The following is a 15,677-nucleotide window of genomic DNA, read 5'->3' on the forward strand; positions in this document are numbered from 1 at the left end:
GGTGTATCATCTTGGTTTTCAAAAGGCAAATCAGCTCAAGTTTGCAAAGTGCCGTATACATTATAGTGCGAGTTCCTAAGATAAGCCTGACATGAATTTTAAGTTCTTTGACTGACAGATAGTTGTTGAGCTTTGCTTTCTAAGAATTTCTGATTTCTCAGGGCATAGTTTAGTTTTATAGACTGAGATTCGAGGTTATTTTCCTTTTCCTGAAAGTATGTTAATGTAATGATGATCCAATAAACTGATCAATTCCATGAAGAAGAAGGAGGAGGAGGAGGAGGAAAAGAAGAGGAGGAGGAGGAGGAAGAAAGGAAATCCTATCAGTTGTTTATTCCCGAGAAACCACATATCCAATGGGTTGATTTTTTTTTTTAAAGATTTTATTTATTTATTTGACAGAGAGAGAGACAGCGAGAGAGGGAACACAAGCAAGGGGAGTGGGAGAGGGAGAAGCAGGCCTCCCGCCGAGCAGGGAGCCCGATGCAGGGCTCGATCCCAGGACCCTCGGATCATGACCTGAGCCGAAGGCAGATGCTTAACGACTGAGCCACCCAGGCGCCCCTCCAATGGGTTGATTTTTTAATACAGTCCTAGAATGTAGTAGAAAGAATCCCGCATTCTAAATTTGTAGGTTAAAAAGTATTTATTTAGTTTCTCCCTGCCTTTTTCATAAGAATGTAGCAACTATTTTAAATGATTAAATTGTTTTCTTGCAGTTAGCGTGGAGAGGATGCTAGGAGGAAAGAAGAGAATCTGTGAACTGCTAGGAACACATTTATGCTGATAGGACGGGACTGAAGAGTCATTCTGAATTCCACAACAACTCCGTGCCTCGCTACTCGATGCACCAAAGAAAACACTGTCATGTCCTACAAGGAGCTCTCCCAGTGCCTCACATGTATGCAAAAACTGCACAGTGGGTGACTGAAATCAATGAACCACGCCAGTGACAATCCGTGAGAACCAGGAAGAATCACACTGCACTCTGAAAAGGAATCGTTATCAAGTCAGCAAACCTGTCACCTTTTACTGAATTTAAACTGATTTGGCTTCAAGGATACAACAGGGGAAGGATGGGAAAGAAACAGAAGCATATTCAATTATACAGGAATATCTCCTAAGCGCCGGGATATGCGAATGAAGCGTTGTGCAGCTCCCTCGCAAACTGCAGAGAGATGAGAAGGTGGGCCCTGTGTAAGGCAGAAAGACAGACTGACTGAGGGAGGCAGCGGCTACAGGAGAAAGAGGAGTGACCAGTGGGGCAGACCTGGATTCGGGTCCCAACTAACACAACCCAAGGCAAGCGGCCTGGGCCGTGGACCGGGAAAGTTGCCCCCAGCGAGCTCTGTGATGGGATACCCCATCTCTTCAGCATCATCTGCTTGTACCACCACCCCCCCACTTTTAGGTCCTTGAATAGAACATGAGATTTCCCACCGCAAGACTTCCCCCAGATGTTCATTCTGTAACTCTTCACTTCTTCCTGGATACCTCCTGCTCAGCCTACAAACTTCACGTAAGATGTCAAATCAAGTTAGGCGGGAGCACTGATATTTAATTTTTTAATATAGCAGCCCAGATCAGATCATAGAGTATCTTAAATGCTATGCTTGAATACTGAGTATTGTTCAGTTGGAAACACAGAGCCATGACTGATATTTAAAATATTTCTGGGAATATGGGTAAATTAAATTGAAGGAAACGTAGTTTGAGGGTAGAGATACAAGCTGGGAGGGAGGGCAGATACAGGTCGAAAGAGTGGGGAAAAAAAAGAATGACAGAAAATATATTTCAGATGTCAAACTGACAGTATTTGGTACCCTGATTAAATATGGGAGTAAGGGTTGAAGGCAATCAACAACTCAGGGGTTGTGAAGCGAGGTAACAGAACAAACAGTGTTAACAGAATTTGGAAAATCAGGTTAACGAGACGGTTTTGTTTCTGACGGCTCTGGCTCTCCCAACTGCATCAAGGAAGACCTCAGTTAAAAGAGCTGATTTATAAGATTCTGTAGTATTTATTATATCCTCTAACATAGTATATAGACTTTATATAAATTTGTTGAATTGTTTAAAGAGCAAAGTCTAAATGTTTAGAGTAATCATATAATAGTAATATAGCTGATCATTTATTTATAACACTGCAATAATTTAAGCCAGTTGGGAGTAAAGTACCATTTACAGTGCTGTCATAAGACCAATGGCCTGAGGGGCACATGGGTGGCTCAGTTGTGGGTTAAGCCTTTTTCCTTGGTTCAGGTCATGATCCCAGAGTCCTGAGATCGAGTCCCGCATCAGGCTCCCTGCTCAGTGGGGAGTCTGCTTCTCTCTCTCCCTCTCCTCCTCCCCCTGCTCGTGCTTGTATGTGCTCTCTCTCTCTCTCAAATAAATAAAATCTTAAAAAAAAAAAAAAAAAAAAGGACCAATGGCCTGAGAAGTCAGACTTGCATTCTAGTTCTAACAGAGTGACCAACTGATTTTGTGTCCTTGGTCAAGTCATGAGCTTTCTGGCATTTGTTTACTTCTCAGAAATTAGACGATTGAATAAGATGATCAGTCAGGGTCCCTTCGGTTCTAAATTTCTAGATGCTAGGGCATGTTCTCTTATTTCTGTTTCCTCCTTACACTTGCTAAGATCACTGGAAGATTGCATAAGGGTATGAGTGAACATAAACCACTAAAAATTATCCAGAACGGTTTGGATTATCCAGTAACTGGATTACCATTGAGAACTAGAAATTCTACACTAACAAAAAGTACCAACTGTCAGCCTGGATTTTTCTTCCTATATTGTCAGTCTGGTTAACTGAGTCACTGCATTTTCATGACTCTTAGATTTGAGCTATTTCAAATCTAGTTCCTTGTGAAGGAGAAAAGTTCAATTTTCTTTTTATTTTGATCCAATGGTTAAAGAAATCAATTATGGAAAATAAGATCAGAGAAGTAAAAGGACACAAATAAGGGCAGGACCCTTCACGAGAAGCATCTCTTTAGTCCTAAATTATTATTACTCCCCCTTTTTTTAATAGATAAAGGAACTAAGGCTCAACATTTGAATAATTTACCCAAGATCACACAGTTATGGCAGTAAATGGTAGTCAAGTCTCAAAACCTTGGCCATTTATTATTACACTGCCTCCCCCTCTCTGAAATTGTGTTTTTTCCAAATCAGGCTTTCCTTTCACTTCTCTGAACTCCTCTTTAACTTTTAGCCATTAGACCCACAACTGATTTGTCTTTTATGTTAAGTAGTAGTTAGAGATTGTGTGTGTGTGTGTGTGAACCTTTAAAGAGTAGTGAGCAGGAACTAAAGAATATTATAAAATAATATATACTTTTTACAGAAATACTAATACATATTAACAGATGACAATATTTATATTAAAATATACAAAAAAGGGGAAATACACTCCTATAACATTGTAAGCATTTTTCTGACGTACAAAAAACTCACCTTGCTTGTGAATTTCAGTCATACACCTGAGATAAAATTGGCATAATGTGGCTGAAATTCATAAGCAAGATGATTAGATATTTGTGGCAAAAACCGAAGCTAATAAAACTTATAAATTAATATTTATAAAAATCAAGGTAAGAAGGTAAGAGCGTATATGTGGGTATGTGTCTAAGATTTCTCTAAGAAAGTTTAACATCAAGCTCAAAAGAGAATTCCACACCTAAGGTTCTGCTTTGTAGATTCTGCACTAGGCTTTGTCAAGGACCTGTATAAACAGATGTATTGGACTAATGAACTAATCTGAGCCTCTGCCTTATCTATTTACAAAGGGCAGAGAAAATGAGAAGATAAGAGCCCTCTGCTGAAAATCACCTGCTCTCTATTTCTTCTGTAATTTAAATGTAGTCCCAAGAACTGAAGGCCCTTAGCTGCCTAAGGACACAACGGAGACACTTGTAAATCAACCCCTGAAGAGTGCTACATCAGCCCACAAAGACTTCTTTCCTTTGTGTGCCTGGCAGGAAATGGAAAGTGCTTCAGGCAGGTGCCAGGTGTCCCCTTCAGGTGTTAAATTTTCCATGCAATGCCCTAGGGCTTTTAAAATACTGAAAAACCTAAGGTAAGAGGCAAGTAAGATTAAGAGTGTATCTTCAGACAAAATAACCAGTTTAAAAAAAAAAAAGATGCTCAGAAGAGGAAATTATTTCATAGATATATCCCGAAGTCCCCAAAGAAAAGGCATTTTATTAAATTCAGACAGTTACATTTCTCTACATGGTTATCTTAGATCATGCACATCAGAAACAAATTTTGATTCAAAACAGTGTGTAAGAGTACTGATAGAGTTAACTCAACAGTTAATAGTAGAGTTTCTCTCTTTAAAGCACATTAAAGCTCCCCCTTAGAAGAATCAAATTTTCCCCCCATAAATCCCCGTTAGCAGATAGGACTTCTAATGCCCCCTCCCACCCCAAGATGTGTTATATAGTCATTGCAGACCTTATAATGTGGCTTCGGACTTGCCTTTAAAAAAATATTTTTTATTTTTTTCTAATTACAAAAGCTAATCAGTATTAGTAGAAATGTGAGAAAAAAATTGTAATGAAGAAAATAAAGAATACCTATTAGTCCACCACATTAACCACCATTTACATATTGATCTATTGCCTTATAGGATTTCTCTATTTTCCCCCCTTAGTTTTAAAAATTAAGAAGATTCTGTGTATATTTTTTAATCTGCTATATTCACTTTACCTATAGTGAAAATTTCCCTATATTGTAGGAAAGCATAGTTTTTATACTTGCATTCTAGTTCATCCAATGGATTCAGGTTTTTGCATTTAACTATTTCCCAATACTCAACATGATATTTGATGCAAGGTAGGGAATCTAACTTTGTTTATCAAATTATGAACCAATTCTTCCACACTATTTATTGAACTAGTATTCTTTTCCCCATTAATTTATATAAAGTCACTTTTAACAGACATCAAACTCTTATATGTTCTTGGTTATATAGCTGGAGTTTATGCTCTAGCCCACTTGATTCTTAATATGTCAATACTACCTGGACAATTATTGTAATTTTATAAGTTGTTACCATCTGTTCACGCAAGTTCTATCAATACTCTTGTTCGTTTTTAAATTCTTGATAGTTCTCCCAAATAAACTTCAGAATTATTTAAGCTAGTTCCAAAAATTGCAGCTTTATTTGAATTGTATTGATTTTTAAAATTAGTTGCAGAAGACTTGAAATAGCTGCAATATTAAGTGTCCCATTTGGAAACATAGGATCTCCATTTATTCAGATCTTCTTTTGGAATCCTCAGTAAAGATATGTCACTCATGTATCTCTTTAAGTAATGCCTCGATATTTTGTGTTTTCTAGCTTTATGAAACAGAATTTTTTTCATTTTATTTTTAACTGGTTAATCGTGGTATAATTAATAAATTTTCAATTCATTCTTTTTTTAAAAAGATTTTTATTTATTTTAGAGAGAGAGCACACACGTGTGTGCATGCATGAGTGTGAGCAGTGGGAGGGGAAAGGAAGGGGAGGGGAAAGGATCTCAAACAGACTCCACGTGTGCACGCTCCAAAAGCCTGAGCCCAAAGCAGGGCTGGATCTCCCCACCCTGAGATCATGACATGAGCAGAAACCAAGAGTCAGACGCTTAACTGACTGAGCCACCGAGGCACCCCTCAATTCATTCTTAGTACTCAACATTTTCTTCTCCCCTTAAACTGTATGTAACAGAGAAGGTCCAGGTTAACTCCCACCTCTTGTAAAAAAAAAAAAAAACCACACAAAAAACCAAAAAAAACCCAGAAAAATGCAAAAAAGCATGGGTTCTGAGATCAGACAGATCAAGACTTGAGATCCTTCCTGAGTCTCCTATTCTTTACTCATAAAATGGGATTTTATACCTATGTTGCATGGTTGTTGTGAGAATTAAGTGAGATAATGCACAGCATCAAGCATATTATATAGTGAATAAATGGACTCCATTATTTGTTATGCGGGGCTATAAAATACGTAAGCCTCTATAATGTGCAACACTTTTCCAAATATACAAACAAAAGAAATCCCAATATGAACCCAGGATATATATTCATATACTCATCCAATAAACATGAAAGAGGTAATTTAGTTCAATGATTAGAAACCACCCTGCAGCTAATCTGCTTGGGTTTAAATTCACATAACCATTTACTAGTTATGGGACTTTAAGTCCCTTAGTCTCTTATGCATCAGTTTCCCTATCTGTAAAGTGGGAATAATAAGTAACTCTCCCACAGAATGTTGTCATAATTGAGTTAATGTGCATAAGGCAGCCTGAAGAGTGTGTTGGAAACAGTAAGTAGTACTATATAAAGGGATGTTGTTATTATCATCTTTATCATCATCATTCAGTCAGCTTGTGTGATATATTAAGCACTGGGCTGGATACAGTGGTAAACTAAAACTCATGGGGTGATGGGCTAAGATCTAAAGGATAAACAGGAGTGAATTAGGGGAGAAAGGGAAGTAGGGGGAACACAAGAGGCTGAGTGACAGTGACACTTCCTCTAGTGATAGAAAGAGTGGAAAAGTAGGAAGGGCTGAAATCACACCCAGGAAGCTGGAGCTGGGCAGGAGTGTGGCAGAGATGAGGCCCAAGAGGCAAGGGGGGCAGATTAAGGGATTTTGCAGGTTACCTGGCGTCAATCTTTCTTCTTCCTACGTGCAGAAGGAGGCCACTGAAAGGTGAAATAATTGGGTTTCCAGTTCAAAAAGAGCAGTGGGTCAGAAGAACAGACAGGAAGGAGGAAAGAGTGGATGGGGTGAGCTGCTTGGGAGGTTATTTCATAATATAAACAAGGACAAATGGTGGCATGGGCTAAGGTGTTGATGAAGACAGAGAAATGTAAACTCATTTGAGACATTAGGAGACGTAATTATCAGGGTTTGTATGGAGCTGAAGCAAAGGGCATCACCAAGAGTGACTTCCAGGTTCCTGGCTTATGTATCTGGGCAGACCCTGCTGCTCAGTGAGACCAACAATGGATGCTATCTAGGCCAGAAATATGTTGTCCCACCAGATAGCCACATATTTGCCTAAGGGGCGATGAACATGGTGTATTTGTTCCTGTTAAGACAGGCCAGGGAAACCCCAGTAGCCTGCACCTGAAAATTCTGTCTGCTCCCTTGGTACTATAGGAATGTACCCTGTCTGATTTGTGGCTTTTCTAAGTCCAGGTCAGGGTTCCACCCCTGGAGTTCATTATTTTTATTATTACTCACAAACTCCCCAGGAACTGGGGAAAGAGATGGGACAGGAATTGTTTCTAAGACTATGTTACTATTCAGCAACTGACTTCAGTCATTCTTCTTGCAAGTCATTAATCATATTGTCTCAGATATTCTCTTTGGAACAAAAAGCTGAACAGTAAATAAGACAGTCTGCATTAAACACACACATAGGAAAACAAAACTTTCCCCCTTTCTACTCTCTCTAGTCCCACCTTCCTACTCCCCTACTTTCTCACTCTTCTTTTTTTTTTTTCTTTCTTTCTCACTCTTCTTAAGATTTTGTCAACAATGGAGTAATGTCACTACAAGAACACATATAATGAGACCCCAAAGCTTGCAATTAATAAAATAGGAATGCTCACACTAAAACAACCTTAAAAGTGATTCTATCTGCTATTTTTTAAATTTATGACACGTCCTATTAGCGTTTTTTAAATCACTGTAAACATGATTTAAAATCATTTAAATCATTAAAAACAGTATTTTAAAAAATAAAACGGGAATCAGTACTGTTTCTTGAAACTTCCATTTCAGTTGGAAGGCATGTGAGCACCGGGTTGCCGTATACAATAAATGACTAATCAGGAGTACAATCAAAAAGAGTTTGAAACTCACTGACCTCATCCAATCTTCTTATTTTACAAATGGCAAAACTGAGGTTGAGGAACTATGAGGGGTTCTTCCAGGTCCAACATATCAGGAAGAGGCAGAGCTAGGAACAAAACCCTACCACCTAATTCCACGATTCCTCCCTTTATATCACATTGTCTTTCTTCAGCTGCACCTTCTCTCCCTTTGTAATTAAGTTCCATTGAGGATGAGTAAAACTTGAGGAATTAAAAGCCTTGAAAGGAATTAATTAAATCAACTCTGAGAAAAAGTGAATAGCAAGAAGTTGTGAGTTATGGTAAGGTTCTCTCATGCCAACATAAAAGGAGTATCCATAGAAACCAATAACATTGCTCAAAAATAGAAAAGCAAAGGGCTTTATTATAACTTAAGTGTAAGTTATAAAAGGAATTTAAATTTAAAACAGAAAACCAGAAGTACTGGACATACAAGATGCATTCCTTTAAATGAACATTTACTGGAACACCCAGATGAAAGAGGAAAATAATCATTGCTTTTGTGCAGTGTGGTCAATCCTCTAGGTGACTGACTGGGTCTTTCACTTTTCTTCCCAATTTTAAGGGTCACAGCACAGGCGTGGGTATAATGCTGGTGGCTGATTAAAGCAGGTCACAATCTGTCTGGGAGAGTTTCTGTGCCATCCTTCATAGGGACAGGGACCAGACAAGATGACCTCTCTTGTTGCCTTCCAATTAATTCAATCAGCCTCTGCTTCTGTCAGACATCTTCATGGATGCAGACCATCCACTCATTCCAAGTCCTCACTAGGAATCAGTAAACACAGAGCCTGCAGACTGCATTTAATGAATCACCAGGATTCATCTTTCAGTCATCATTTTTGATTTGCAACTTCTTTCTCAATATTATTTTCTCTCTCGATAATCTGAAACTTCATGAAGGGCATGGGCTTAGATCTGCCTCCTCTGAGGACCCACTGGGCCTAGCATGGTGCCCAAATCTGTCTTAGGTTAATATCAATGTTTGTTAAACCAATTCGAACTGAGTTTCATTTCAAAGAAGGACACATCAATAAGATAATTCCAATTAGCTGTGCATAAAGCCACCATCCCTTTTCTTTAATATTTTATGAGGTGCCACTCCAGGAAACTATATGGGATATAATGAAGTACAACTGGGAAACTTTTTTCAAATAAACCAAAGCTATGCCTTCTATTTTTATGTTCAAATAAATGTACATAAAAGGTAGGGTCAGTAAGGGTGTTTTGCTTCTTGCTTCTCTTCACATGGACTGGTAGGATAATTTCCATAACAGAGGAAACAGACCATCTGAGACTAACCGCATTAGACAGTGTTAAAACAACAGATCCAAGATGAGGTAAGTGCTCATTTCAAACCTCTCATAAATCGGGAACCTGTGGCTGTATTTCATCACTCCCAAAACAACAGAACATCAGTATTCATTAAGCAGGAACTTAACACTGTTGCCTCAGATCAAAAATTGTAGCTTTTGACTAGGAACTTACCTTACAATGGAAAAGGAATAGATCTATTTGACATGTCTTTTTTTTTTTAAATCTAACTAATATAAACTGTGATGTCCTTCAACATTACATATAAACTAAATTATATCTCATGATTTAGTGTGAGTCCTCTCTAGACCTAGAAAACTTTCCAGGACAAAAGTAGAATTCTGGCCCTGTGAGGAGCAAATTAACCACCAAGGGTCTCTCTGGCAACAAGCCCTGGTTTCACCTTGAGAGATGGAACATGACCTATTGGGATCTCTCATTATTACCCCTGTATGCAAATGCCAAAAAACAATTTTTTTTAAATATTTTCATCTTTAAACTTTCAATGCATGCAAATGCAAAAAAGAATTGAAAATATTTTCATCTTTAAACTTTTCTCGCATGCCCTGAATATCAAAACACATTTTGTGAGAAAAATTATAAATAGAAATTTGATATATTTAGAACCAAAGTGAAAATCATAGCCTGAGATGCACTTTAAATTTAGTTCTAACAAATCTGCTTTTTGGATTCTGTTCTCAGTGGTTTATTTTTACTCCCCAAATTATGTTACTACCATCAAGGACTTGGATAGAAACAGGGAGCTGTGATAAAGGAAACATTTAGACATAATGGCTCAAGTGTACAAATGTTCATAAACAGCCTTCTTTTTAGAAGCTGAGAGGAAGAGACCTAACATTTATTGGATTTATTATGAGCCAACCACCATGCTAGACAAACTGGATATGTTTTTACAGAATTCTTACAATCACTCAATGAGGCAAGTTATAGTATTCTCATTATTTTTACTTTAATTTTTTTTTTTTTTACATAAGAAAACTGAGTCTCTGGTTAAACAGCCTGACCATTGTCCCAAACATAGTAAGCTGTAAAGCCAAGCCTCCACACTGTATCTTGCTTCCTAGTCTTATTCAAACTGTCTTGCTTTTTCCATTACAAGTCAGGTCTAAACAATAAAAAAGGTGCCCAGATACAACATAATGAATTTAGATTAAGATATAAACCTGTTGTCAGGCCCTTAGATGGACCTGTCTCGTTTAACAGGACTGCTCTAAGTAAACCTCTAAGTAAACCCGGTAAACCTCTGGTCTTTGACTTTCTATGACAGTCCTGTGTGTTCATCTTCTGTATAAGTGGCAGCTTTTAATATGTGAGTTTTCTGATCGTCTTTCAATCAAATGCATTTTGGAATGAAACGGAGTCGAGTATGGGAGTCATTTTGGTAAAGCACCCTCCCTTTCAGAGCCCACCTTCTTGGAAGAGCACTTATGCTTCTACTCTCTCATTGCCATTCACATCTTGACTTCTATTTGTCTTCTAGCCCAACCACACATCAAGGCTCTCTGGGCAGAGACCATTGGTGGTACCTCAGTATTAATTCACCACTTTTTCTGTAGTATTAGAACTCATGATTTTTAGCAGGCAACTTGGCTGACCAGAATAGACTTCATTTTCCAACCTCCTTTGTATCTAAATATAGCTGCCAATAGGATTGTAAACAAACGTGTAAGGTGGCAACTTGCAGGAACCTTTCCTAAAAGACATGGACATGTGCACTTTGTCTCTATCGTTTTCATCCTTTCTTCCATCCTGCTACTTAAAAAGCAAAGGTGGTAATTGGAGTCCTGCCTTTCATCTGCAACAGGAGGAATTAGAGTCAAACCCTAGAGACGGCAGGGCAGTATTAGAAGCAGAGGTCCCTGAGGCCTGAGTGAAGCAGAGCCACGGCACCATTCCTAGACGCCTCCTCTGGATTTTTCCAGACAGAAAAATAAAGTTCTGTCTTGTTGAAACAAGTGTTATTTTCCCTCCCTGTTATTATAGCTGGATATAATCCTAAATGATATACAACCGTGATCTCGTTGTGTCTAAACTCAAGGACAGCAACCTACTTACCACATGTTGAATTTTTATTGTACCAGTCTTTATGAGGTACATGAAACAGTGGGAAAAATATGAAATTTATGATAGAAATCCCTCTATTTACTAGCTCTGTTATCTACGGCACAAGAGTTAACCTCTCTTGGTCTCAGTGTCTTTATCAGTGAATAAGGGGAAAATGACCTCCTAACTCGAGTGCTGTTATAAGCAGTCAATCAAATGGAAACTACAGTGTGTGTCCCTTTTTATAGACACAAGTGGTTTAGGATTACAGATTTTATACCTATGACTTCAAAATACCTTTCAACCCAAGTACCCCTTTTCTAGTGTCACCTCCTTACTGAATTAATGAATATTCTGACTTTCTTCAAATAAATGAATTGTTGCTCATGGACAATAAGGAGAGCATGTGATGTGATGAGCACTGGGTGTTATACACAACTAATGAATCATTGAACATTATATCAAAAACTAATGATGTACTATACGTTGGCTAATTGAATTTAAATTAAAAAAAGAAAAAAATGAAATACATAAGGAAAACAACCTTTGAAGGCATTCTCCTCTTTATGGTTTCTAAAATCATCTCTGTACTTTATCTGATTTTAAGACAATGTCATTAATGGTCCACAAGAGCAGGGACCATATTTATTTTCATTTGTCATTTTATTTCCATGCACATGGTAACATCTCAATAAATGTTAGTGTCCTCTATCCCAACCTTCTGTTACAGTCATTCCTGTAGCAAAGGGTCTTTTCCTTGGCCATGGAAAGTTGTGAATAGAGTTAGGCCCCACCCCTAAAGGTCACTTCCTCTGGCAACCTCTTGTCCTCCACTTTCTAAGTACAAACCTATAGCCAATTATGTCCCTTGATAAAAACTAATTATTCCATTCCACACTCTTATAGCCTAACAATACGTATAATAAATACACAGACTCAAAAGCTTGCTAAAGTTATTATAATTAGCATGTAAAGACTTTTTGTCAATCAGCTGGATGTATTGGTCTAATTTAGAAGGTCAGATTAATCTGACAGGGTTTTTGATCTGCATGTCTGCTTTTCATTCTTGTTCTCAGTTAGGTTCACAGACAGAATGATTTTCAGGGCTGTATCCCTTTCATTTTGTGAATGCTACTTTGCTCACAATATCAGCTCCTCCTGCTCCCATAGTTAGGACTACGTTTAACCTAATTAAGAGGCAGACTAAGTTAGTATCCAGTGCGTCGCGCTTCTGCAGTTCTAGATCATTTTTCCTATTTAAATAGCCATCCTTTGGGGGTACCTGGGTGGCTAAGTAGGTACGTCGGTCAAGCTTCTGACTTTTCGTTTTGGCTTAGATCAGATCTCAGGGTCCTGAGATCAAGCACCCCGTTGGGCTCCGTGCTCAGTACAGAGTCTGCTTAAGACTCTCTCTCCCTCTGCCCCTCGCCGATTGCGTGCTCTCTCTCTTTAAATAAATCAATACATACATACATAGCAATCCTTTCTCCTCATCCCTGTCCAACAAGTGCCCAGTTATCAACGAGATAAATTGCTTTGCAAAGAGGTATTAAATGGTTGATAACATTCAAGGTGTTACCACCCCGAGTGTACTTTCTTAACATGTCTTCACATCTTTAATGTAAATCATCAGCCAGTTGTAGGAAGGAAACAATCACCTAACTTAGGTGGCCATTTATTTCAATTACCCCAATGATGATCCTCTTCTCAGATTTCTAGGCATTAACAAAAAGAATGGAGGGAGCAATAATAACTTTCATCAAATTCTACAGTACTCCTTTTCTATTTGATACTAGTCATTTAAATTAAACATGTAAGCACATTTAACTTAAAAAAATCCCCTACATAGTGTTGTTTTAATAAAAATTCTATCTTTCTTCAAAAGTAAAAATTCACTACTAAAAAAATAAGTACAGTAGGGGTACTTGGGTGGCTCAGTTGTTTAAGCATCTGACTTCAGCTCAGGTCATGATCTCAGGGTTCAAGCCCCAGTGGCTTCAGTCTCTATGTTCAGTGGGGAATCTGCTTTTCCCTCTCCTTCTGCTCCTCCCCGCACTTATATGCATGTGCACACACACGCACACTCTCTCTCTTAAATAAATAAATAAGTAAATAAATAAATAAATAAAATCTTTTTTAAAAAGTACAGAAAAAAATATCAAGTCAATTATTGTCTTTTCTTCCTAATCTAATTGAAAGAAATGCCTTTCAAGATCTTTTATTCCTTCAAAGAAGACATACAGATGGCCAACAGACACATGAAAAGATGCTCAACACCACTCATCATCAGAAAAACACAAATCAAAACCACGATGAGATACCACCTCACACCTGTCAGAATGGCTAAAATTAACACAGGAAACAACAGATATTAGGATGCAGAGAAAGGGTAACCCTCTTATGCTGTTGGTGGGAATGCAAACTGGTGCAGCCACTCTGAAGAACAGTATGGAGGTTCTTCAAAAAGGTAAAAATAGAACTACCCTATGATTCAGCAATTGCACTACTAGGTATTTATCCAAAGGATATAAAAATACAGATTCAAGGGGATACATGCACCCTAATGTTTACTGCAGTATTATCAACAATAGCCAAACCATGGAAAGAGCCCAAATGTCCATCAACTGATAAATGGATAAAGAAGATGTGGGGGATATATATATTTGTGTGTGTGTGTGTGTGTGTATAATGGAATTTTACTCAGCCATCGAAAAGAATGAAATCTTGCCATTTGTAAACACATGGATAAAGCTAGAGAGTATTACACTAAGCAAAATAAATCAAAGAAAGACAAATACCATATGATTTCATTCATACATGGAATTTAAGAAACAAAACAGATGAACATATAAGGGGAAAAAAGGAAAACAAACTGTAAGAGAAACTTAATGATAGAGAACAAACTGAGGGTTGCTGGAGGGGTGGTCAGCGGTGAATGGGTTAAATGGGTGATGGGCATTAAGGAGGGCACTTGTTATGATGAGTATTGGATGTTATATGTAAGTGATGAATCTCTAAATTCTACTCCTGAAACAATATTACACTATATGTTAACTAACTAGAATTTAAATAAAAATTTGAAAGAAAAAAAAGATCTTTTATTCCTGTTATATTTACAAAATGATAGAGAATTTTCTATTCTCTTTGATCAATTTTCCAAGTGGTATTTCACCTTCTTTACTAATTAATTTACTATTTAGTGTTTTTGCTCTTTTTTAACTTCTTCATAATTATCCCTAGCTTTTATTTGCTGTGTCAAATACTTGCATGCCTTAATAATTTGGTAGATCTTTTAGTCCTATTTTTGGATATTTGCTCTCATCTACTTATTTGTAGATCATCATATCCCAATTATGCAACTTCTTCAATCAAGGTAAATCCTACTGAAATATTTTTAGTAGCTTCACTAATTTTCAGAAAAATCCTGAAAACTTTTATTTTGTAATCAATCTCATTCTCTTAGACAAGTGATGTCAGCTGAAAATCAAATGCAAGTGACAGAGGGGGAAATCTCAAACTAATTCTTTCTATTTGAAAGTGTCAGATTAGAAAATGCCCTTGCTCTGTTTACCTTCTTCAGTGAATCATTGGTCAAATCTATCAAAAAGGGCAAAAGCCATCTGAAAAGTGTATACTTATTCTATCATTCAAAAAACTCTTTCAGATATCCTTTATATTTCATTCCTTGTTCCCAAAACTGTAAATGCTCTTGAACATTTCTTAATGTACTAAAACTGTGTCTTCCTGCATATTCTCCCTATTTCAGAGACATTCAAGTATTTCCTATGCCCTAGAATGGGGAAAAATTGTCTTATCCCCATCTATTGCAATGATAAAATAAGATACAATTACATTAAAGGACATGAAGAATGAATTCTATTTTACCCTTCAAATGGGCTTTATCATAACTTAACAGTTAAGCATACAATTAGTAGCAAACCAAGAAAGCATTTTGACTAATTAGACCTAGAGTCTAGGAGATGAGTTCACAAATTATGTCCGTGAGACAGCAATCAGTTTGATTCGGTCAATTTAAAACAACAACAAAAAAATAAATAAATCAACTCAGAGACAGAAAAAAAAAAACGCCAATAGTTTTCCTGTTCAGCTAATGTAAATGCAGCCTTCAAGATAAGCTGTTCTTCACATAGAAATAGAATTCATATTGTCCAGATTATATTCGAAATCTTGCAACATATGGCATTCTATGAAACAGCCTTTTCTGAACTAGCTATATGATCAAGGAAGAGGGAGAAGCAGAAGAGCATCAAACGTGGTTCAAATGACTACAGACAGGAAAACAAAAATGTTTTGTTTCTAGTATATATTTAGTTTTTCTACAGTACGACTTAGAGCATACAATAAGATAATCACTGTAAACATCTTACATACATTGCACTTAGTTTGCATTTCCTGCTTC

General features: G+C 37.3%; 1 protein-coding gene across 2 annotated transcripts in view; it reads right to left on the reverse strand.

The window, feature by feature from the left end:
- The window catches only part of GRM8 (glutamate metabotropic receptor 8), a 731,836-nt gene that overhangs the window by 274,516 nt on the left and 441,643 nt on the right, over positions 1-15,677 (reverse strand). The gene's annotated exons all lie outside the window — the stretch shown is intronic.

This window comes from Mirounga leonina, unplaced genomic scaffold, assembly GCF_011800145.1.
Source record: "Mirounga leonina isolate KUSES-001 unplaced genomic scaffold, KU_Mleo_1.0 Mir_174, whole genome shotgun sequence".
NCBI lineage: Eukaryota > Metazoa > Chordata > Mammalia > Carnivora > Phocidae > Mirounga > Mirounga leonina.